Here is a 27,006-nt window from a genome sequence, read left to right as displayed (position 1 = left end):
CAGAATGTAGTTGATTATAGCATGCTATAGTACAGAATTATCGAGTCCAGATACGACAACCCCCCCCCCCCCCCCCCACACACTCTCTCTTCTATCCATTATTTGTATTTTTCATGGAAAAATGACACGATGGAAACTATGCACAAAAACTAATTTCACTCACTTTTTTACTTGCTGTGATGTGACAATAAAGCTGATTCTGAATGTTTACTCTCATTTATCTGACATGTATATGTACATGGGAGGCAACAAATACAAATCCTGATTGATGAAGAAAACTTTGGGCGGGAACCCCATTTGGTGTTTTAAGCATTATGTTATACTTTTTTTTAATCGACCCCAGTCCAAAATGGGTTAAATAAAGGGGAAAGTACACTGGGCTGCAAGTACGAAATACAAATATTATAATATTATGAATAACACTTTTTTTTCTTTAGGAATGTGGTCCATGCATTGAAATACACTGAAATACACTGCCTCGTAGTGAGCTTCAGCTTACCTTATTGCTGAGGGAAATGCAACCTCGGATGTCTGCTGACGTTCACAACTGAAAACAAAAGAGAAGGGACATTCATGACACATGCACACAGGTTTCGCTTATACACATGACAATATAATTGCAATTACAAACAAGCGACCGTATCCTACTTGACTGGCGAAAACTCGAGCGTTATTATTATTCCATGGAGCTCCCAGTCCGAGGCAAAACACTCATTACCGTGTATTTTTAGCGGCATATATTTCTAGTGGGATATAGCCATATGTCAGACTATTAATAGGGAGTGCTTGAAAATTAAGATACACTCCAAGGCAAAATGTGCAATTGCAACACAGCAGAATAATTAGAAGCTTATGTCAGGAGTCAGGAGGACACCATTACTGTCGGTTAAGTGGATGAATGTAAATTACGTCTTGTCTTGTACATGAGAAGAAATTGTCAAACGCAATGGTCGACTTGGAGAGAGCTATTTCAGTGTGGAATGCAGTCCTGTCTTAAACAATTAAATTAAGCAGTGCACTATTTTATACTTAATCGTACAACAGTGTCTCACGAAAACAGCCAATCTACAAGTTCACAACACCTCACGACCAGTTGTGAGCTTGGATATATTTGGTCCACCAGCCCCCTCCCTGATCAAAAGGTTCTGATGTTTAAAGGTTCCGCTATGTTTGAGCGTGAATTCTGACTGGACTCACACTACTGTGTGACAATGATCAGCTGAGATGGGAGGATGGGAATAGGAAGCTAGCTAGGCTGATTGATACAACCAGCTGACTGACAGCTGATTACAGCTTAGGCATGCATGACAAACATGTCCCTGTATAAACTAACGCTGTGCTTCATTTTGGACCGATTGTGGTCCCCGGACACCACGTTGAGAATCAGTGCACTAAGGCTTTGCAGTGAAACCTTCCAGCAATTAAATGCTTTGGAACAGGTGGGAGGCAGTATCGTGGCCTACATTGCCTTTCAGTGATGCTGGAACCCAGTCTGCAGGTGTTCAGCAAGAGCAGTAGAATATCTGCAGCAGCACAATACGCAATGGTTATTTAAACATTAATATATAATACTGTACGTGTCCCCTATAGGGTAGGTATCCTCACAAAAAAACATGCAGTAATCCTGGTCTCTAAACTGCCTCCCCCTGGCCAGCCGGGGCGCCTGATCGAGGGGAAAGGAACTGGTTGGAATAACGTGTTCCTTCCACGCGCTACGTCCAACCAGGGAAACTCTCCCCTTGTCAGTGGAGCAACTTGGACAGTGGACACTCATGCATGAAGGAAGCATGAGTTAAAGTCTGTTGTTCTCCCCAGGTTGGCGGAGGGTGTGTAGAGCCCAGGATCACATTAGATAATTGACACAGGGGTGAAAAATGGGTTACAAAATCGTGGGATAAAAAATAAAAAATAAATAAGAAATACTGTATACTGTATGGACAGCCAGAACAAGCAGTACCTCAGGAGGACTTATGCTTTATAGTTGTACGCACACCAAAAATAGTACATCTGTAATGTGTTATGAGCATGTATATCTGCTTTTTTATATAGCCAACCAATGTGTTTTATATATATATATATATAGTAGCTAAAATCTAAAATGACATGCTCATATGACTTTCTGTGGGTGAAGAATTTCACCCACATTTGTCTTTGTCATCTATAAACCTGTGATGGGATTATCGCCACTGTTATGTGGACATGGCACTACAGTACTGTAGCTCTGATCTCTCTTTCTTCTCCCAAGTCTCAGGAGTTCCTTCGTACAAACATTTAGTATAGGATCACAATACTATTTTCGTAACATTATGTTATGTTATGTAATTTATAACCCTTGTTACCGGTTATTAAAACTCACTGGAAGTTGGCTCTGGATAAAAGCATCAGCTACTCCATGGCATATGTAACCATATATGGTGTACCATTTGTTTTACCAACATGAAACCTCTACATTTCACTCTCTGTGTGTGTGTGTGTGTGTCTGTGTGTGTGTGTGTGTGTGTGTGTGTGTGTGTGTGTGTGTGTGTGTGTGTGTGTGTGTGTGTGTGTGTGTGTGTGTGTGTGTGAGAGACTGTGTGTGCGTGAGGGGGGTGGGGTGGATGGGGGGGGGGGGCTGTCTGGGCTGCAGCCCCCACACCACAGCACTGCCACAGACAGTGACAGCATAGTGACTGATGGGGGACAAGCCAGACAGACACCCTCTCAAGGTGGAACCACCTCAGCAGGGAAAAGCACTGGACCGCAAGACTCTCCAGCCAGCTCTCACACATAACCGAATCCCTACCATAACTGAGGGACTTACTGGCACACCGTAAAACAACTCCCCGTGTTCATTTAACTCAAGAGAGTGCACAGATACGAGCAGATACAGGTACATTTGGTTACATTTGCATCCTCTTGAGTCACAAATGGGTAGATTAGCACTGAGGATTACGGGTCCAAAGCGACTTTCTGTGAGTGCAGCATTAGAGTGAACTTGAATTCATAGATTGCCAATTTACATTTATTTCATGCTTTGATAAATAGACGTCTCTTTTATGTTCTTATTTCTTGACTGCATTGCATATTTGCATATTCGCACAGTTTACTGTGAAGCAATTTGTAATCTTGTTTTTGAAAAGTGCTGTATAATAAATTGATAATATAGCCTATCATTTGCTATTTATTTGTACAATCCAAGTTACAAAAATAAAACACGGAGGATTTTACTGTAACACACAAACAATGAACACAGCGATCAATGTCTCAAGAACAAACCAACGGTAGCCTCTTTGCTATATCCAAGGAAGCAGGTTCATTATGAAGCAAATACTGTAACAAACTAATTCAATAGAACTGTAAGAACCCAGAGAAGCTGCTCAAAATGTTACTTGTACAATGTAAACAAGTGAAATAGACGGGTGACTTTGATGTATGCGACTTCTGATTTCACACCGCTGCTAAAGATATTATACCTGCCTTAACAGTTTGACTGTTTTTTACGATTAACCCGCATTTTAATCAACCCCCCTTCACTGCCGAGATTGTTGTATTACCTTTAGAGCATACGCTGAATTATTTGGGCTTTTAATCCGCGAAAATCCATCAAAAAAAGCTCCCGTGGTTTGTTATGATCTGTGTGTAGCATCCACCATCTTGGTGCACCCGGAAGACGCACACAAGATTGGTTTCAATGAGGCGTTGCACTCAATGCATTTCCATTGGCCTCAATTTCCCAGAAGCCCTAGCAGCCCACAGCATGTGACGATTTCCGGTTTTGTCATCACAGCGAAGGCATCCAGTCTCATACTCCGCGACGAAGACGGATTTTCTTTTGATTCATTACATTACGGCGGATTAAACACATAAAACAAAAGGCGGGTATGTCCGATACGGCAGCGACATTAACCTGGAGTAATCCATTCCCGGCACGGAAACTGTTAAGAGATGTATCAGACCTGCCTGTACTTCAAGGTAGAAATTCATTCTCTTTTTTTTTTTACTTAATTAAATCCAGAATGATTATTGAAGAGGCTTTGGATGTATAGTGGTTAACCCTTTTACTGCTGCCATTTATTGAGAAATTAGGACCTAATTCATGCCAGCATTTTTTTAATTTGAGCTCTTATTTTGAAAAGCCACATTTTGCCTCAACCGGAAGTGAGCTTATCCCTGCCAGCTTTACGTTGCCAAGACAACCTTTGTTTACATAATCGAATCAATGCCGGTACATATAGCACTGCACAACGTCGGCTCTGTGCCGTCAAAGAAACGCTGGTTTGACCAAAAATGCCATCTGGGACAAGGAATAGGAGATACAGGCGATTGAAAGAAACGGATAGAATGGATTCTTATGGCGACCGCGATCTAATCTGAACGATCCAGTGCAGTGCTAACAACATTGCTAGCTAACCGGCTAACGTGAGTAGCATTATGGCTCGATCGATCATATGCACTATAAAAGTATAATTGCCGAAGGGCTACGGCAATGGCAGCAAGGTGTATTATCAAATTGAGGCTTTGATTGCCGAAGGGCTTCGGCAATGGCAGGAAGACGGTTAATTGGTGTAGTCAGCTGTGGGGTGGGTTTAGGGAACTGTGACGGACATTGTTTGTTTAACTGTATGTAATGTGTTTTATTTTTATTTTTGTCATTATTATTTATTTATTTTTGTTCTTTATTTATTGTTGTCAAAACATTTCGTGATAAGATTGTGTTTGTATTTGTGCTGCCATGGGGATGTGGGGGGGGGGGGGAAATATATGTAAATTGTTTTGAAAATACTTCTTTGTAAAGAAAATCAATAAACATATGTTAAAAAAAAAAATCCAGAATGATTACTTTATTTATTATTACCCATCATTATGTATTATCTTGTCATATTGTATGGTTGTGTTAGCCAAATAAAATGCATTCTGACGAAAGCTGACACCAGCCAGCGGCCGCTAATTGCTGTAAGTGATCTGTGCTCTGTAGCTGATGTGCTGCTTATTCAGCAGACTGTACCTCTGCATAGCTTAGCGGCTAACAGCTACAATCTGCAGCCACATCTCCTCTGCTAACAGCTACAATCTGCTCTGTGCTGTGAGTGCTGAATTGCCTTCGTGTTTGAGTAAATACAAGTTTTAGACCGTGATGGAGGGGCGCCGTCTCAAGCGAACTTGAGCCACAAGAGACACCACTGAACGCGCTAAAGTGTGCGAGTTGCCATGTCGAACATTGCAAAGTTCGCTTAGCCGACTCAGCCCTGTTCGAGTTGCGACCCGATATGGACAGAATAGTAAATCATGTTCTGGCGAGATCGTTCTTTCGTTATGTAAACACATGACAAAGTTCTGAGGAGATGGTTCCCAGCGTGCGACACCATCACACACGATGGAGCATTAGGCTTAAAGCTGGTAAACAGTGTCAACCTAAATCACTTCTGGAAAAAAAAAACTAACTCTAACCTGTAAGTAAGACATAGAAGTATCTCCATTCTCCACTTTTTTTAATAGTTAACTTGAGGCGTGATGTGACACTTGTGAGCTTGTGCAGTAGCTATTTTGCAGCAAAAAAGTATGAAAATAGGGATTAAATGGTTAATGAGGAAAAGAAAAGCATTTACTGTACGGTTTTAAACAGCTATCAAGTTGGAAAAAACATGTTCTGTTACAGTGCATTTGAATAATCATGATAATTAGGGGACATTGAGGTGCTAGCTAATATTGTTTTCATTTGCACTAAACCCACGCAGAATGAGGTCTAGGCCACTGCCACAAAACCGAATCCCTGGAAAGAACAGACATTGTGTGTCTTGATAATGAAGGTGGCTTAATTCTGAGAGGCCTATATGCCTGAAGGAAAATATATTGTGAGCATTGAATGAATGTGACAAACAAAGAGAAACCTTATCTGTGCTTCAATGGAAGAGACTTCTGCATTCCTGTAATCCTGTACTCCGAGCTGGAGGCTAATTAATTGCTTTTGGCAACAACAAAAAAAAGAATCCTAGCAGTGCCAAAATTCAACCAAGGAGGTGATCAGAACACAATCAGTTAGCAAGAAGAATACTTTACAGTTTGCAAGAAGAATTATACTATAATTGCCATTTCTCAACATCACAATTAATCTGCAACACTGAAGACTATACAAATGGAACCAAATAGAAGTGAATTAACACTGGGTTTTACACTGAAGATTGAGATCTCATCCCAGAGAAAAGTTTTTTATGGAGGTCTGTGGCCAAAAGCCAACCATCAAACTGAGAGTCTAGGAAATTCAAAAAGGTTAAGGATCACTGATCTAAACTATACTGAAACGGTGGAACCCACAAGTTACACAGAAAATTCCTGTGAAATTTGCTTATCTATCTCAGAGTGTACAAATGAAATAGAATTGGTCCATTTATTTGCACGCACATCGGAAGCAGTTTGTGAGGGGTTCAGTGTCTTGCTCAAGGGCACTTCTTCGACACAAACTCCCATGCGGCAGCTCTACCTCCTGAGCAAATGCATTGTTCTTTGCATCAAGTACATTCCTGCTTCAATTCCCAGTAGTTTGCTGTGGTGGGAACCTAATCTCGGCCACCAGGGTTTCCAGAGGTGGAGTTCAGTGGCATATCACTGCTGGTGATCTCAGAGAGCATAGCACACAATATGCTGCAGGAGACTTCATTGTTCAATCTATCAACTATTTCATGTGGGGAGCAGTCAGACAATGAGGTGCTATGGAAACACCTTGACAGTAAGTTTTAATAAAGTAGCGCGCACATCACCAGCTCTGTTCATCACACACACACACACACACACACACACACACACACACACACACACACACACACACACACACACACACACACACACACACACACACACACACACACACACACACACACACACACACACACACACACACACACACACACACACACACAGTGTTCCTGATCACCTGTTGGTGAAAGTCAGTGTTTGGCAGTGCAAAACGCACACAATTGGCCTACAATTTAGGCATTTAGCAGACGCTCTTAATCCAGAGCGATTTACAGTAAGCAAGAACAAAACATGGTAATACATCAAATACATAAAAATAGTCATCAAGAATCATACGTGAGCTAAGAACCTACAGTAACAGTGGAATATCTATAATGAAACTATGCGTATAATGCGTATACAGTAGTAATAATACAGAGTAGACTGTAGAGCAGGGATTCTCAGCGTTTTTGGCTGGGGACCCCCGGAAATGCTTTTGCCATGTCTCGACCTCTCGGGGGGTCGCGACCCATGGGTTGATGTTACATAATCGGGTGATTATGGTAATTCGGTTATGTATCAGTCGCATGCAGGGCCATAGCTGACCATTTGGTAACATAGATATATTTATACCCTTGTAATTATTGATTGCATTGTATTCTTCTATTGATATATAACCTTGTTAAAGGGTGGTGAATAAACTTTGTTGCATCCTTTGATAACCCCTAGACCTAAGGGAATGTAACAGTTGATAACCCCTAGACCTAAGGGAATGTAACAGTTGAGAACCCCTGCTATAGAGTACCATGTCTACATAAAAAGTTAGATAAGTTGAGTCTTTGCCTACAACAGCAGGTCTACTGTACATAATGTCTACATAAAATGCTACAGTATCTAAGTTGAGCCTTTGCCTACAAGAGCTGGTCAGAATGAAACTTATTTTAAAGGGAAAGACATCATGTCTTCACTGGCTGATCATTGCAGTCACCACCAGAAAGGCTCAATAATCTAGGCGTGATGAGTGCAGTTGTAGGCAGGTGGCCTGACTCCCCAGTGAGGGAGTAATGAGTCCCTGACCACACACAGAGGACCCCCTTCCCCTGTATTTACTGAGCCTGCATCGCATGGACCCATTTAGCTAATTGCATATCTGCATGGTGGCACTGACCCATGAGAGAGTAGCACAAGACACCACACAATTACTGGGTCTGTCTCTGCTGCAAAGTTGCTGGACCCCTGATATTTTGCTTTGATTTGACAAGTTTCCGTCTCCATATATGAAGATCCTGATACTGACATCATTAAACCCTTAGCCATACATAGAGAAGACTGGGTCATCACCTAGATCTGCATATCTGCAAACCCTTAGAATTTAGATCTTCATATATGGAGATCTAAGTGTCCACCCGTCCTTCCTCTTCGATGTCTCCCCTCATGTCTCTTTTGACCGATACCTCTCCAGTCAAACTCGGCAGGCCTGCCCCAAAGTTATTAGTGCAGCCACGCCTGGCAAGTGGCGAAAATTGGAGTTCTCAACTGGCCCGAAAATTAAGGCCCAGTCGTACCTGGGCCCTCAGCAAACCCTGTACACTCAAGACACTGCCCCCGCTGCCACCCTTAGATCTCCATATGGAGCTGACCTGTTCAGACATTCCATATGTTGATCTGACCTCATCAAACCCTGTACACTCGACACACTCCATATATGACCAGTACAGAACCCCTTATGCCAAAGCACCAGCGCTCGCCCAGCAGTCTGCCGTCACCCAGGCAGATGCGTGCACGCAAACTTGCCCTTTATAGGGCGAGGTCGCTTCACGCCCTCAGGGCGTCTTACTGGTATTACTCGTACAGATTAAATCCATACATCACGCAGTATGTATGTACACACTATCTCTATAATCATGTGATCAACACGGATCTGTCCAATTTTCCATATTCCATCCCAATTGGCTAAGATTGCCTTCCAAAGTTTGCAGGATTGGTCCGTTTGAAAATGCTTCAAATCATGAACACACACAGCGTGCGATTTCGGTGAAATTATGCACGCAAATTCCCACTAAGCCAAGGAAGAAATGCCACTTAAAAATGTTCAAATCAGCATTATGGTGGCGCTATATCAGGCTGAATAGTGTTTAAACTTATTTTCCAGTAGTCATTGTTCCTCCAATTTCACCCTGTTTCCAGGAATCAAGAGCTGTGGCTATTTAAATGGCAGGTTTTCTGTCCATTAGTGACTTGTTTTTGAAGAGCAGTTGTTGAAATGCATCATGTCCCTCTGTCCCTCTTTAATTTCATTTATTTGTGTTTTAAGGCCTGAGCCTGAGGCCTGACCATTATATACTAGTCACCGTCAAGTGAAAACCTTGTTACAACCATATTACAACTTTGTGTTTTTGTAAATGAATGCCCAACGTCATCATACTACAGTGTCTCACAAAAGTAGCACAAATATTTGCTCTACATTACAACCAATATGTGACGCGTTGTGAGGTTGTGGATCGGCTATCGTTTTAAAATCATGTTAAAGTGTGGGGGTGTGGGGGTTTTATGAATACTGAATAGAGATGCTCCGATAACAGACCACCGATCGGCCGGATCGGCCAAAAATGACTCGATCGGTGATCAGCAATTTACCCGTACCCTGGGACATAAAAGGTTTCCAGCCATCAGCATGGCGACCGTGCAGACAGAGCCTGTTGTAGTATCAATGCATCGTGTTTGATTAAGGACTATTAGAGCGAGGGGTTATTATGGGATGGCTTGCAGTCCAATGCTGTGCTCCTAAATGCAATTTGGAGACAGTCCGGAATGTTGCACCTACACTATATTTATAAAGTTCCCAGAGCTTTGGAAATGCAGAATGTCCACCGACTCAGCAAATAGTTCACAGCCGAATTTAGTTGGCACTGAAGGACCATGGCTGCCTGCTACTACAGTGTTGTTTGAAATAGCCAACTGATATGGGCCAGACCAGGGGTGGGCAACTTTGACGATGGAGAGGGCCACTGTATTTCCACACTCACTCCAAAGGGCCACATTGCATTGCTGTCGTAGCAAAAATAGAAAAAATGAATTGTAATCCTGAACATTTAAAAGATTTATTTAATTCCAAATGCCTTTCAAATGCCATTAATTATAGTTACCCGGCATGTTAACTTTATGAACTCAATGCAAATACATAACAAAGACAATAAAATGTTAATACTAGTCATTAAGCTACTAATTTAGACTTAAGTAATTCAGTGGGTCTAAAATAAATAATATCAATATTCTGATATTAACCTGAGGGCTGCATTAAGTGAAGGTGGGGGCTGCATGTGGCCCCCGGGCCGCCAGTTGCGCATGTATGGGCCAGACCAACATATCAATATTGGCCATTATGTTATGCAACTTTACTTCTTTCTTTGGCATTTTAACACAAAACCATGAAGCCATAGTTACACTACCTTTGGGCCAGTGTCACGCACCAACAATATGGTCAGGGTTAATAAGTTCACAAAGTGTCGCAGCAGCATAACGCCAACCCTAATCTAAACCTAAAGTCTAACTTGATAAAGTGCCAATCGGCACAGGTCTCCACCAGGGCAGGTCAGGTTGTGGCCTCCTGGTGGCGCTATAATAGGCCAATGTGAAAAGGGTGCCATTTATTCTTGCCTTGGATGGCAATTGGATGATTTGAGGCTTTTTGTTCAAAACGGGCCAATCCTGCAAACGTTGAAAGCCAATGTTAGCCAATTAGAATGGAAAATGATATATCGGACAGATCCGTCTTGAACACATGACTATAGAGATAGTGTGTAAGCCAATCAGTGTAGAATCTGATAAATCCAACAGACTTGTCTTGATCACATGACTACAGAGATGATGTGGACCGATTTGCGTGAGATTTGGATGAAATCTGTGCGACTAACATAAGCAATGTGTTTTACAGAAATCGGCCTCATAGTGGCGCCGTGAGGCTGATTTGGGGAATAAAATTGTGGCATGTCGTCCTCGGCCAAGTGGAAATGTGCGTGTATAATTTTTTTTTTTTTAAAGATATTTTTTTGCGGCTTACGCCTTTTATTGATTTTTGAAGGGACAGACAGTAGGCTGACAGGAAACGGGAGAGAGATGGGGGGATGACATGCAGTAAAGGCCGTGTCGGGTCCGGGAGTCGAACCCGCGGCACACTGCGACTGGATTACCAGTCCGGTGCCCAGACCGTTACGCTACGGCCTGGGCCGTGCGTGTATAATTTAACGGAAATTGCACACTGTGTTTGTGATTTGTGGCATTCTTTCGAAACGGACCAATCGTGTGAGCTTTGGAAGCCAATCTTAGCCAATCAGGATGGAAGATGGGAAATGGCGCCGCTCCGTGTTGATCACATGACTATGGAGATAGTGTATATGGAATTGTGTGACGTATGGATAAAATGTGTACGAGTAATCTACATAAATGTGTTTTGCCTAAATCGGCCTCATGGTGGCGCTATAACAGGCCGTTGAGGAATATTTGGGGCAGAGGTTCGTCATTGTTATCCAGGGAGTGTGTGTGCAAAGTTTGGCATGGATCGGGCCAACGGTGCCGGAGATTAGCTGATAACGGACGGAAGGAAGGACGGACGGACACACACACGGACACACGGACGGAGTGCAAAACATACTCTCCCTCCATGCCTTCGGCCTGGTGGAGAGTGGAGACAATGAATCTTTTACTTGAAAAATCAACTCTAAAAATAAATGTAACTAAAAAAAAGAATGTTCATTTCTAAAATGCAGCTAAACCTGTGGGGACATTATCCCATACAACTATAGTAATTTGAGTACACACACACCCAGACACACACACACACACACACACACACAATGAACCCTGAAATGTAACACGACCCTGCCTGCCTGTCTCACCTCTTCTACAACATGACCAGTAACCAGCACACATGATGACCAAGACCTAATAAATAACTTCAACGTCACAAAAAACAACTGAAAACCGAACAGTCAGGTCCACACAGAAAACCGAAATATACAAGTTATATTGGTAGGCTTTAATGTATCCTGGGTGGCCAGGTGGAAATACATTTCCTACATGTGGGTGTCTGGATATGAAAAAAGACCCCTGAGCCCTGGCATATTAAGTTACACTCTTTGTCTTCAATGGTGGGCTCTTCTTTCACTGGCTTTCTCCTTTCTTGAGAGAGAGTTCACGACATCTGCTGAGCAGCTGTTGCTTTGCCGCACATGCACATACAGACCCACCAGTTGTTGCTTGGCCTCCTCATCAAGGGGTGAAGGGGTCAGGAGTCCTGTGTCCAGACGAACCCATTTATCATGGCTAAGCTTTGACCAATCTCTGGAAATCAAACACCATGTACAGATATCCACAGATAGACGGACCCACACACACACACAGTCCAGGCACCCCTTGCACCGACACCAGCCTGCCTGTTCTCTTTTACGTTGTCAGCGGGGGGGGGGGGGGGGGGGGGGTTGTTGGTGGGGGTGACCATGCGTTGCACACCTTCAGAAAGCTGCAGAGATGTTGGACATGCTCAGAGGAGACATAATGTTTCTTCGTGAAGGAAAACAAAAAAGTTCAGGTTTAGCACCCGTGGCAGTAATAAGAAGTTGTCGCCCACACACACACACACACACACACACACACACACACACACACACACACACACACACACACAACTTTGTGTCGTGTTTGTGTGACTGAAATAAATGATCCTGAAGATACACACAGCAGACAGACTAATGCCTCTGGGTCTGTCTTCTATACAAGGCCGTCAGCCCACTCTCTCTGGGGAGGGTTAGCCCGGCCCTCCCAGCTAGAAAAAACGGTGCATGACATCTAATTCAATTATGTAGGGCCGCCACCCCCCAAAACCCTGTCTTGTCCCCCAAGCCCAGCACTGCTTCCACCCCAGCCCTGCAAGGCCTATTGGGCCCCTCTTCCAATGCCATGAATGGAATCAAATACATCCGTCTGTGAACGGAGGCCTGCGGCAGAAAGGCAACGTTACTGTTTACATTAAGTGGTTTACATTAGGTTTCTCTGCTCGGTGTGTGTGTGTGTGTGTGTGTGTGTGTGTGTGTGTGTGTGTGTGTGTGTGTGTGTGTGTGTGTGTGTGTGTGTGTGTGTGTGTGAGGGAGAGAGAGAGAGACTTGAGCCAAGCCAAGGTCTTTCACAACTCTCTCACAACAACCATATAAAGGAGCAGAAACTATCTTTCTATGTTTACTGGGCACCGTGTCAAGTGCTGAGTCATCGAGCAGAGTGTCAAGTAAAAGGACACATCAAAAAGACACTATGACATTGTAACAGAGCCATCGTTCAAGCACCACTCAGCTTTTCAAAAAGACAATTTTGACCCCATAATGGTCCGTATTTAAAGGACCTATAACATAATATTCAACGTTTTCATTTTTTTTAGCTCCCCTGTGTATTTTCTATCCCCACAAATATGCAATTTTGAACAATCAGGATTTCTCATCATATAGGGGCTTTTATGGAAATTGCTCTCAGGAACAGCTCAACTGATTTGGTCGTATTTGTGATGTCATCAATGTCACCCTACTTTGTATAATTCCTCCCTCTCTTCAGTATTCAGTTCCAAATTTCCACTTTGTTTACAATGTCCGCCATTGTTGATTTTCCAAGCTGGCATGGAATGGAAACAAGCCTGTGTTTATCTAGCATCAATATTATAATGACTCAAATATTAAATAAGTTGCATATCAGCACCCCCACCCGGGCGTGGAAAGTTCTTATAACGGCAGTGGGTGTCCTCCCACCCCGCCCCCCAGTGCGAGAGCGCACTTGCCTATTAGTTTGCATTGCACAGTGCGCTATTTCCGAATGCGCCCATTGTGTCAGTGGGTGCTTCAGCCCTCAAGCACCCCCGGACTTGACACCGCTGCCCCCACCACCTCAGGACATTGTGATACTGCAGCTAAAACAACTTCAGAAGCAAACATGAAATGCCATGGACTCGTTATATCAGAGTGGTGATTGAGGCTCAAACCATTAGAAATAAGTTTGAGGGACATAGACAATATGATATTAAATATTAAAAACTGTTTTAAAATTCTGTTATAGCTGCTTTAAAAGATTTGTCCAAAATAGTGTCCTTTGTGGCTCAAGCAGACCACAACATAAACACAATGCTCCAAGAATAAATGTTCTTTTTAGTAAACTGATTACAGTCCACAACTGTGTTCTCTATGCACTCATAACACTCATAACACAAAGTGATTCTCCACACAACTAAATCACACACAACATCCAGGTATGGAATCCTTTCTGGTCATACGACAATTTCAATCCCATGACAGCCATCTCACAAGACTCTCTAATTAAGCAGAAATAGCTTTAAAATAATTGGCATAATAAAATACAATTATCCAATATCATTACATTCCATATGCAGCAACACAATTAAAACACGCTAGGACAAGCTAGCGCATCACAGAGCTGAAATTCCATGCAACAAAGAGGAGAGGATAAGACGCTTACAATGCAGAATATAAAATAAGAAATATAGTCAATGGGAAACTAAAGGATTATCAGGGCTGTGCTCGGTGCTGCGCTATTGGAGATGATTGCAGCCTGAGGCGGTTCTACTAGTCTCTCTCTCTGCAAGGAAATTGCATTTGTGATGTTCCGCTTCTCTGTAGAAATTAATAAACGGAGACAGTAACCATGGCCCGCATTAAGGCTGATTTATACTTAGTCACGTGCCGCGGTGCCGGTGTGCAGTGTTCGAAAGAACCTTTACTGAAGTACTTACTTTTTTACCCCCCCTACTTTTCAAGTATTGCCTTTATTGATAGTACAGTAGGTATACAGTATATGGGGAGTGACACGAGGCAAAGGCTGTCGGGATCGGGACTCGAACCCGCAATGCGCCGTCTGGCTACATTAGAGCCTAGGTGCCACTAAGGCCATGTGTTGAATTTTTTGTATACTTTAATCAGTCATGGGGCGACACATTCAGAGCTTGTAGATCAGCTATTTCACACCATCGTCCGATGATAGTCGGCTTTACTGTGGTCTAAGGCAGTGGTTCTCAAAGTGGGGTGGTCCCCAGCATTAGTAGTCAATACCATGACAATCATTTTAAGCACTTTAACCAGCTATACAAGCTTGAACATTTGCTACTTTCAAAATGTTTCGAAAAATGTTTGGAAAATGTTGAATACTTAACACAAATCTATTCTGAGGGTCTCCTGGCACAAAAAGGTTCTACTGACGCTGAAATGACCCAGGTTTGAAAGTTTTGGGATTCAACAAGAGCGAGGTTGCAACAACGGTTTGGACAGAGGAGGGAGCGTATACCATGAACATGTACACTCGCACCCGCTCCACATGGGAGATTGTGGGGAGTTTTAGCGAGGGGACTGTAGATATCCATATCTCCTCTCCTGCAGAGGCGTCAGGTTCCTATAACGGCGGTGGCTGCTTCTGCATATTGATATTGGCGCCGCTTATTATTTTGCCCGTGGGTGCTTCTGCGCCTGAGCACCCCCGGAGTTGACGCCGCTGCTCTCCTGTGTACCCTACACAGGCTGTCTTTTGTGCCGCTAGACGTTTGTGTGAGATGCCTTTTGCCCTGCTGTATCTACGGTACTTTTCTTAACCTGCTGTGCTGCCTTTGGCGACTGGACGCCCTCGCAGGATAAAGGACTTGCTTTTGGTCACTGTCTGGTGGAAAGCTCATTATGGGCTATATCTTGCACCACCCCTTAACCCTTATCCCTAAAGTAATTTGCAATTTTTTACTATTAAAAAAAAACCTTTTAGAATAGTTCAAATAGCCGATCCATAAGCTCACAATGTCTTTGTGTCGATCGGCTAATTTAACTATTTTAAAATGTTTTTCAAAATAGTAAAAAAAATGGCAAATAAGTTTAGGGATAAGGGATAAGGGTGGTGCAATATGCCCTAGGTCCATAACTGTTACTTTTCAGGATTCAAATTCAACTTTTGAATTCAAATCAAAAGATCGGCAAGTTTGAAAGCTTGCCGATCTGCTACCTTTGATGCTTTAGTGTGACACTGTAGTGTGAGCAAGTGTAGGGCATTAGGCCTATTTTATGATGTTTCTCCGACAGCAATGTTATCCAACATTATAGGAGAAGGATGCTGGAGATGTGGAAGGCCAAAGTTTACGGATGTGGTGAGAGAGGACATGCAGGTGGCGGTGGCTGGAGTACATGTAATTGAGGAAGATGCAGAAGACACAAGCAGATGGAAATGGATGATTGGCCGTCTGTCGTGATCCCTGAGTCACCCAGAAGAAGAGGAGGACTGTGGTCTAGGGAGCAGCCACTGCTAAAACGTGGGGCCAGCTGTGGTTATAAACCACATTGTAACGATGAGTCAGTCTACATTACATTTTACAATTATGGGCCAAATCAACATTTTACAGATCACGTAAAAAACATCAGCTGCAGCGGCCGATTGGAATGAGATTTGCCTGCAATTACAGGGAGCGGTCTACTAGGCTACTTTAGCCTGTTGTGTTGTCCTCATATGATTATTAAATCCCATTTGTCCACCAACCAATCCCTGCATCATGGAGGTCATACTGTACTAGGGCTGGGCCATTTGACTTCTAACCAATAGCAACATGATTTAAAACTTTCGTCTCGATTAAAATAGTAGTATAGTATTTTATACACTTATTTTTTCACTGCCCCCATAGTTCTCTGACAATGTATACAGTAAATGTTACGAGTGCAACAGTTAATCCCACTAACTGATTTAATTGATCATGTAAAATATGATTAAAAAAACAACAATGTCCATCGTATTTGGTCATTATGAAAGACATGTATAGAAAATAATATCAATAAAGAAAAAGCAAACAAAATAAGCGATTTAGAATATGACCCAAAGCGTCAGAACTCCATGTGTGCTCCATTTGGAGTTATGCAATTTTTCACCTGTACCACTTGGTTAATGCGGAATTCTCCTTTAAGCTACAAACATGATCAAGTGATTGAGAAGTCTCCATACATTTCCAGAGCGGCCCTACAATGTACCCGCAAGCACTCCTTACACTTGACACCACCACCACACCCTCAAAGGGTACAAGTGAGAATGGCTGTTCACTCCTCTGCCAGTGCATATGAACCTTCAATCCTCTGCCAAGATGAGACTGGTGGATATGAACCGACCCGCAGGGAAACGGAGAGGCAGCAGAGCAGCTGGAGTTGGATCCTGCTTGCCTCCTGTTTCTATGGAAGAGTTCTGATCGATAGCCTGCTCCGTTTATGCCACTTAACCGAATCTACACCTGGCCCCAGAATCCTAGTGGGAATGAAAAATACACCTAGGGCTACATCTTGCACCACCCTTATCCCTAAACTTATTTGCCATTTTTTACTATTTTGAAAATCATTTTAAAATAGTTCAACTAGCCGATCTACATCTACACGTTGTGAGCTTGTAGATCAGCTATTTGAACTATTTTAAAAGGTTTTATTTTTTAAAGTAAAAAAAAAAAAGGATAAGGGTTAAGGGGTGGCGCAAGATATAGCCCCTAAACTTCAAGGAAACCGGATGGTGTGTGCTTACTCCAATAAGTGCTACATTCTATAGAGATTGTTTGGGTAACCTTATTGGTGCTGTCGGGCAGAAAACCTTGTATCTCTGTATCTCTGAGTGGTTCAGGCACTGCAATGCACTGTGTCCCCGGCTGGCTGGCTGAGTTTGTCTGTCTCTGTCCGTCTGAGCTTAAATAGCGTTAGTTCTCCACCAGCGCACGCACGCGCGCGCGCTGCGCGTGCGCGCCACACACACACACACACACACACACACACACAATGGATCTCTTTTTAAGACAGGTGCGCTTTCTCCGTTTGCCAAATTGGCCAGCAACTCAATAGAAACATTAGGGAGATAAGGCCTCAGGATTTATGTTGTCTTTTTTCAGCTGTTTAGCCTGATATCCAAAATTTTAATGGTACACTACGACCAGGTTTCATAGAGAATAGAGATATCAACATCAGCTACTCAACGTCTCCGAATCTTATGGTAAATCTATAAGCTCATGATAATAACAACTAGAAATGCACTCTCTCAAGATGCCAACATGCGCCATGCACACAAGTATGGCGTGCCATGAGGTTCACTCACCACTGGCATCACCGCTTCCACAAAAGAACTGTTATTCGACAGGTATGTCTGGGTATGACTGCTGCTCCGAGTCCTAGAGATCTCTGCTGTCTGCCTGGGTACGACTGCTACTCTGAGTCCCTATAGAGCTCTCTGTCTGGGTACGACTGCTGCTCTGAGTCCTAGAGCTCTCTGTCTGGGTACGACTGCTGCTCTGAATCTTAGAGCTCTCTGCTGTCCGAGTATGACTGCTGCTCTGAGTCCCTATAGAGCTCTCTGTCTGGGTACGACTGCTGCTCTGAGTCCCTATAGAGCTCTCTGTCTGGGTACGACTGCTGCTCTGAGTCCCTATAGAGCTCTCTGTCTGGGTATGACTGCTGCTCTGAGTCCCTATAGAGCTCTCTGTCTGGGAACGACTGCTGCTCTGAATCTTAGAGCTCTCTGTCTGGGTACGACTGCTGCTCTGAGTCCCTATAGAGCTCTCTGTCTGGGTACGACTGCTGCTCTGAGTCCCTATAGAGCTCTCTGTCTGGGTACGACTGCTGCTCTGAATCTTAGAGCTCTCTGTCTGGGTACGACTGCTGCTCTGAGTCCCTATAGAGCTCTCTGTCTGGGTACGACTGCTGCTCTGAGTCCCTATAGAGCTCTCTGTCTGGGTACGACTGCTGCTCTGAATCTTAGAGCTCTCTGTCTGGGTATGACTGCTGCTCTGAATCTTAGAGCTCTCTGCTGGCTGGGTACGACTGCTGCTCTGAGTCCCTATAGAGCGTCGCAGTCCCTCCCCCTTTCAGAACAACGAGTGGCCCAGGAAATGAATCCCAATGCATTTTTCCCATAGGCATTTCAAAACGTATTTATTTAATGACCTTTTAAGAGTTGTACGAAGCCAACTCTTGTCGTGACAAATCATGACAAATGCATTTTTCCCATAGGCATTTCAAAACTTATTTATTTAAAGACCTTTTAAGCGTCGTACGAAGCCAACTCTTGTCGTGACAAATCATGACAACACACACAATTCTTCGGGCCAAACAAAGAATTAGAAAGTAGAAAAAAACGGCAGGTTACAACACTTTTTTTGTTGTTTTTCTTTGTAATTATTGGTTTGGTCCAAAATATTGTGTGTGTTGTCATGATTTGTCACGACAAGAGTTGGCTTTGTACGACGCTTAAAAGGTCTTTAAATAAATACGTTTTGAAATGCCTATGGGAAAAATGCATTTTCGATTCATTTCCTGGGCCACTCGTCGTTCTGAAAGGGGGAGGGACTGCAACGCTCTATAGAGCTCTCTTTCTGGGTACGACTGCTGCTCTGAATCTTAGAGCTCTCTGCTGTCTGAGTACGACTGCTGCTCTGAGTCCTAGAGTTCTGCCGTCTGTCTGGGTACGACTGCTGATCTGAGCTTGCGCAAGTAATAATAATGATGATAATGTAAATGGGAAATGGTTTATATAGCGCCTTTATCCAAGGCGCTTTACATAGATTGTGCATTACCTTCACCCATTCACACGCACATTCATACACTGATGGCGGAGGAAACCAAGGCACCAACCTGTACACCGATTAGGGTTTCAGAGTCTTGCTCAAGGACACTAACTCTGGGGGAGCCCGGGATCAAACTGGGACTGTTACCGGCCACTCTACCCCTGAGCCACTGCCAAAGTCATAAGATAGAATGCATGGTGCATGCGTGCGTTTGACCGTCTGCTAGCTGCAGACACATCACACACACTCTAAACCTAATTCAGTCAGCAGCTATATGGACGGACATACGTTTTAATTTGAGTAGGTGCCGTGCTGCCATTCCTAATCTTTTCCATTAGCTTTCCTTACAGACGAATGCCTTTCATGGCGTGACGCCTTTGTGGAGCGGCTTTTTTTTCTGGGTCCAGTGAAATTCCAGAGCAAGCTGTGGAGATAACGATCCGTCCAGGCAGGTAAGCTGATCACCACAGACTGGAGGAGAAGAACCCAATTAAAAGTAGCTGGCAGGCAGCTTGGTAGGAGGCCACGGGGACAGGGAAGTGACAGTGAAGTGACAGGTCACCTGCCTATGGGGGCGGTGTGGCTACATGGCCGGCTATTTTGTATGTGAACAATCTAGTTCACTGGTTGTTAAAGTGGGGTCTGGGGAGCACCTCAGGCGTCCTTAAGGGGGTCACCGACAAAATTGGTTAATATAGCATAAAAATCTGTTTCATACTTAGTTTTTTATATTTTAAATAAGTCTGTTTTTATATTGTGATAATGCTACTTTGACTTGTGTTCGTTTTGGCTGCCCATGTTGTCCGTGTTCAGAATCAGATAATAAGGGTATGGCTTTACGCAGTACAAGGGACACTTACCATTGTGATCTGTAAGTCCCCAGACAATGCTAGGTATGTAATGTATGTGAAGCAAATAGGGAGAGGCTACAGTACCACCTGCTTCTTATGACAATAGCAATGACAGACGAAGATGCCAGACTTTTTACACCAGTGGTTCTCAAAGTGGGGTCCAGGGACCCCAAGCAGTCCTTGAGAAGGTTAGTTAATTTCCACCACTGGTAGCAAGCATTCCCCCCCCCCCCAAGGATCCTTTTCAACGAAGCCTATACGGTCTCAAATCACGCTCTGCGTGCCAACAACATGTGGTGTGGTGGCGCACTAATGATGGAGACATCACAAGATGCAATGCAGGGCTGACACAGCATTATGACTGCTGTTGAAATGAGCCCAATGCCATTCAAATTATGGAGCCTCAGTAAAACAGCTCAGAATACAGGCAGGGGTCGAAAGTAGCCAAGTATTTTTTATGGTACGTGAGAATTCTCATTTTTCAATCCATTATACAATAATTATTTTGAAACCATAGCTACAGGTGACTTTGCAGCTTTAGATTATGATTTTTCAATCGGTACGTATATGTTTATTGTGGTAAAGGCTAAAGTAAAAAAAAAGAATCTAAGTACTTCTTCCACCATTTCCTTCCTGTGAGCACATTAACAATATCAGTGAATTTCACACGTTACTGTGAGCCAGCCATGGCATGTGTACCCTCAAACACAAGTGCACATCACAAGATTCCAGCACTGTGACAGGGGCTCCTTTTAAACCCATTTTCGGCGGGAACCCCTTTTGGTATTGTTGTGTTAGCATTATGTTATGCTTTGGCTATTGAAAAATAGCAGATCTACAAGCTCGTAGCACGCCACCGAGTGGCACGCTACGAGCTTGTAGGTCTGCTATTTTTGAAAAATCGAAGAACGACTGACATAGAAACATAGCTTTTTCAGAAAACTGTCAGGATTTAGAAGACATTTATAGAATCGTTCCCAGGTCAAAATGGGTTAAACCCTCTAGCCCAGGGGTTCTCAAAGTGGGTGCCGTGGCACCCTAGGGCCTAGTGTGCCGTGACAAAAGTTCAGGGGTGCCGCAGGATACTATGAGTTCAGTTGAACAACTTATTTGTCCATCTACATAAAATCTGTTAGCCAAAAATATCAGATATACAAGCTATACAACTAGATCTGTTATTTTTGACAAACGTTCCACCCAGAATAGGGATGCTGGCGTTCAAGTGCTTATAAGTATAAAGTCATTGCCTCTGTCCTATAGAGCGTCGCAGTACTGTCCCGCCCCCTACCAGGGCCCAGGAAATTATTCTACGTTCATTTTCCTCATAGACTTTTCTGAAAGTATTTATTTAAAGACGGTTATGCCGCGGACAAAGCCAACTCTTGTCGTGACAAATCATGACAATAAACACAATGTTTTGGGCCAAACAAAGAATTAGAAAGTAGAAAAAAACGGCAGGTTACAACACATTTTTGTTGTTGTTTTTCTTCTTTGTAATCGTTTGTTTGGTCCAAAATATTGTGTTTATTGTCATGTTTTTTTTATAAAATGCATTGGGATTCATTTCCTGGGCCTGGCATCGTCAAGACAGGGGACGGAACTGCGACGCTCTATAATGGAAACAGATACCGGTCCGGTATTGTAACAATGTAATAGTAACAACAGTGTGCCCTCTAGTTCTGGATGGTACCAAACAGACTGAGAGAAAGTGTTTTTAATTATTATTACATAAACAGCTAATCGCAATTATTGGACCTAATCTCAATGAAACTTTGCACAATCATTTCTATGTTATTTTTTTATATATTTTCAAACATTTAAAAAAATAGTTTAAATAGCACATCTCGTTTTGACCTTGTAGATTGGCTATTTCCACTATTCATCTTTTTTAAAGTATAAAGTAAATTACAATAAAGTGACAATTTATCGTAATGTAAAATGTCATAATCATGACTTGGGCCCCTGTACTCCTGTCCCACCCACATTCCCATATGAGCGGGGTTATAATTAGCAACAGGCAGGCAACTCACGTGGCATTCAAAGTGTCAGAGTGCCAAGCTGAACAGGCGGGCTTGCCAAAACCAACCACTTCCACGTCCTATGTGGGCTACATTGAATGGTGGTAGGCATTATCAAAGGCTGAAGATAGTCATCGTTTGGATTATTTGGTATTCAAAGTTAGGCCAAGTCAACATTAACAGATATAAAAGATAAGCAGCCTCATGGATGAGCTGGAGAGACGGGAAGAACCCTGATATTTAACAAACACCAGCTATAGCAATGATAATCTGAATGGCTTTAACATGTTCAAAAATGCCTCATTTTTTTTGTCTTTTATGAAAACAATATCTCCACAAAATACAATTTACACTACACTACACTACGTCTAAATAAACACAGGATGTTACCGCGTACATAAGATACAAGGAACCTGTAGATCAAGCGGCTTGGAACCCATCTTACCTGAAAACAAACAAAAACCAGTGACATCAAACAGTGGCTGTCAGCTCATAGTCTATTCTCTACACCAGTGGTCAGTGGCTGTCAGTTCATAGTATATCCTCTACACCAGTCAGTTCATAGTCTATTCTCTACACCAGTCAGTTCATAGTCTATTTTCTACACCAGTCAGTTCATAGTCTATTCTCTACACCAGTCAGTTCATAGTCTATTCTCTACACCAGTCAGTTCATAGTCTATCCTCTACACCAGTCAGTTCATAGTCTATTCTCTACACCAGTCAGTTCATAGTCTATTTTCTACACCAGTCAGTTCATAGTCTATCCTCTACACCAGTCAGTTCATAGTCTATCCTCTACACCAGTCAGTTCATAGTCTATTCTCTACATCAGTCAGTTCATAGTCTATTCTCTACACCAGTCAGTTCATAGTCTATCCTCTACACCAGTCAGTTCATAGTCTATCCTCTACACCAGTCAGTTCATAGTCTATTCTCTACACCAGTCAGTTCATAGTCTATTCTCTACACCAGTGATCAGTGGCTGTCAGTTCATAGTCTATTCTCTACACCAGTCAGTTCATAGTCTATTTTCTACACCAGTGGTTCCCAATTTGTTTTAGCCTGTGACCCAAAAGACAGATTAGATGTTTACCCTGGCCGGGTCCCAAACTAGTGAAAATAGCAGATCTACAAGCTCACAATGCGGCACGAAGTGACGCTTGTAGATCGTCTATTTTCGCTACTTATTAAACATTTGTTTTCTAATGTATGGAATTACTTAAGACTTTCAGTTCATGAAATGGAAATGTATGGAAATGTTTTAAAATTATGATTACAAAATAAAATGTAGAGGGACCCATGAATATGTGTACCTAACCCACAAATGGATCTTGACTCTCTACACCCTCCTGTGTGACTGAACCTTCACTCCAAATCAGCACATCATTGGTGACCTATTATAGGGCAGGTGTTCTCAAACTTCTATATTTCATGGACCGGCAGTTTGTTATTCATTCGGCCAAGGACCCCCATTTGATATCAGAAAAGCGAGAATAACATGTCTTTTTTTTTTAATACATTTTAATTTTGTCCAATTTGAATGATAAGAGTATACCAATACAATATAATGTATACAATTGGGATATTTGTTATTGTCTCCCACCCTGCTCTTCTACTGAGACGTTTAGATCTTCTCAAAGGTCTCACCTATAGACACTGGATCTTACACACATTTCCGTGGACCAGCTTATGTGTCGAGGTGTCCCTGAGCAAGGCACTAAACCCCTAACCGCTCCCCACCAAGCGCTCATCATACCCACCTGCTGGGTGAAGAAATACTGTAGTTCACCCTCCGCCAGGGACCAGAAGATACTTCCCCAGCTCAGTATAGGCCTTGTAGTTAGAGTCATATCAAAGACTATAATAATGGTCAATACCTCCCAGGCCAGTTGCATCATATGACATACTACAGCAGTGGTTCCCAAAGTGGGGTACGGGGACCCACAGGGGTCCTTGAGACAGTTCCAGGGGGTCCCCAGCTAAATGATAGTTTGGAACCAAATGGACCCTTATGGGTCTGTAACTCTGAGGCCCTCATTTATCAATAGAGTGTAAAATCTGCCACAAATTCGAGTGCAGGTTTCGTAGTACACCCACGTCTCCACGGCATTTATAAAGTGATCGCAAACAGCTGATCCTTCCTTAATTTCGTTCTCACGTTAATAAATGTCACGGCTGAATTTGATCTGGCACGCCCTAAGAAATCAAGCCTCGCCCTCGTTTTTGCGACCTGAACCACTGCTATACGATCTGGAAACCATGGTTACCGTGCCTTTCTGCCCGCCTCACCCCCCTCTCTCATACACACACACACACACACACACACACACACACACACACACACACACACACACACAGACGCACACAAGCTGCACGCACGCAACTTGCAAGCCCAACTAACTGGTGTGTTGTTAAATAAATAAACAACGAACACCTGCATGAATTAAATAAAGTTGTAGGCCTACCCTGTCTGTTCCCTCTCACCTCGCGTGCCTTGCTGTCATGTCCACGCACGCACGCACCTACATGGCACATTAAATAAAGCTGTCTGTTTCTCCTCTCGCTTCGTTTCCCTTGCTGCCCGCCTCACTCCCCGCACACATATCGCAATTTTTCACTGTGTGTTGTTAGTTGTATATTAAATAATTAAAGTATTTTTTATTTAATATACAACAAGATATATTAGTGAACGAAAACCTGAACCTGTGAACCATAATTAAATAACAAATAGGCACACACACGCTGCTGTTTTGCAGGTGCTCCTCCTGTCCAGTGTGTCTGTCTGTCTGTCTGTCTCTCTCTATCACAGTGGTCCGTCCGTGACCAACTGACCCACACGTTCCGACGTTCGACAGTCTATTTAGATTGCCTCGCAGACGTTAGTCACTGCTGTGGCCACCGGCCGGGCTGTCAACTGTCATTATATGAATGTGCAGCAAAAACCGTATATAGCCTCATGTGGCTGGTGGTTGCTTGGCTGGGTAATATACCTATATCTCCGATGCAGTTCCCACTTGCGCTGGGAGCCTGGCACGGTACATTTGGCATTGAGCGACGCGTCGGGTTTATTATATTGCACATACCGTAAGAAAGACATCGGCCTTCATGCTGTAGATTAGGCTACAGTAGGCTATAGCCTACCACGTTGGGACTGCTGCACTATACTCTCCAACGTCCCGTCATGGAAATATTTCAGCACAGACAGCCCAAATCCTTGCATGTATGCGCTCATGCAAAACACTGTTTAAATGGCTTAAGCATCTCTTGCAACATTGTTTTTAATTGCGCGATTTTATCTCCTACTAATTTCATATGACACATGTATTCCTTAACATTTTTATTTTTTTATTTTTTACATGTAGCCCATATACATTATACATACCTTTTATATAAACATTTTAGGAGTGAATACATATATGTTTAGATGCCTGTGACAGCCTCTCAGCAGTTCAGACAAGGCTGCTCCGCTTGTGTAAAACAGAAAAACAGCGTACGCCAGCTGAAGAGTAGACGTGACTATTTGTCCTACTCAAGTTCAATTTCAAGCTTTGCCGGAAATGTTAAATGCCGAAAATGTCGGTAATTTCGGCGTGCGCCCATATTTTGGCGTACGCACGGTTGATAAATGAGGGCCTGAGAGTGTACTGAGAGTAAAATTAACATAGATTTTACAATATAAATTGGGGTCTCAGAAATAGTAGAAATGCCATTGTATGTCAAACTGGGGGTCCTTGAAATTAAACAGGTTGAGAATCACTGCTAGAGCGTAAAAATCTCTCTTATGGGGATCCCTAGCATATCTTTTCAAATGGGGGTCCGCGGGTTAATGAATGTCAATTTGGGGGTCATTGACATGAAAAGGTTTGGGAACCACTGTACTACAGCATTATGTCCAGGGGGTGTACTTGTACCTCGCGCTACAGAAACAGGAGATAGGCTACTGACCTACGGTCCACATGGCCCGGGAACCGTTGGTTCCCAAGGCTACTTATTTACTTTCGCTTTGTTTGTTCAGGTGGCTTCAGCCATTTGATTGGTTTCAACTACTGTGCATGAGTCACTGCAGTACAGGTGCATGGTTGTTCTGCTTCCTATGTAATTAAAAATGATCTAGGAGGTTTAGGATGAGTGCTCTGCTACCGCTCAATAATTGCCACTTAGAACACAGTGTGTTTTTGCCTTGCAGCATTCTTCACGTGTGTATTGTGCTATAATGATAGTCAGTAGACCCTCAAATACTCAACAGGATCAGCACTTATATTTGTCTTTTATATTAACCCATTTAGGCATGACGTCGAAATTTAAAAAATGTCTTCTAAATTCTGACAGTTTTCTGAAATACCTCATGTTTCTGTATCAGTGGTGCTCAATATTTCATGTCAAGGACCCCAAAAATGATATGTAATTGGCCACCGACCCCCATCTGAAAATATGTTGTTCCAGGAACCCCTCAGAACTTAGCAAAGATTTGAGTTTGATTGATTGATTGATTGATTGATTGAAATATTTATTAACAGTTTGCAGAATTACAGTACATTACAAGCACAAACTCAATACAAAGAGTTAACTGTGAATGGACGACCCAATTAAGCATTACACTTGTTTACAAGAGTGTTCACCTTGTTCATCAAAACATTTAGAGACGTACAAGTAGACACTATATAGTCAAAGAACAGAACAGGAATTCATCATAAAGGAGGTAAAAAGGGAAAAGAAACATATACAGTGAGGGGAAAAAGGGGTGGGCGGTGGGGGGGAAATCAGATTTTACGGTTCGAATTGCAGCCGTCCATAGGTGCCCTTTGAGAGCGGTTTTGAAGGAGTCA

At 43.0% G+C, this 27,006-nt stretch overlaps 1 protein-coding gene across 3 annotated transcripts in view; it reads right to left on the bottom strand.

The window, feature by feature from the left end:
• tln2a (talin 2a) overlaps positions 1-27,006 on the bottom strand; it is a 182,932-nt gene that overhangs the window by 131,107 nt on the left and 24,819 nt on the right. For all 3 annotated transcript variants that reach the window (XM_083759576.1, XM_083759577.1, XM_083759578.1), the window contains exon 2: positions 500-547. The gene's annotated coding sequence lies outside the window, so the exon portion shown is untranslated. The remainder of the gene's footprint in view (positions 1-499; positions 548-27,006) is intronic.

Source organism: Protomyctophum parallelum, assembly GCF_964188405.1.
Source record: "Protomyctophum parallelum genome assembly, chromosome: 2".
NCBI classification, from domain to species: Eukaryota; Metazoa; Chordata; class Actinopteri; order Myctophiformes; family Myctophidae; genus Protomyctophum; species Protomyctophum parallelum.
This window is presented reverse-complemented; position numbering and strand designations above follow the sequence as displayed.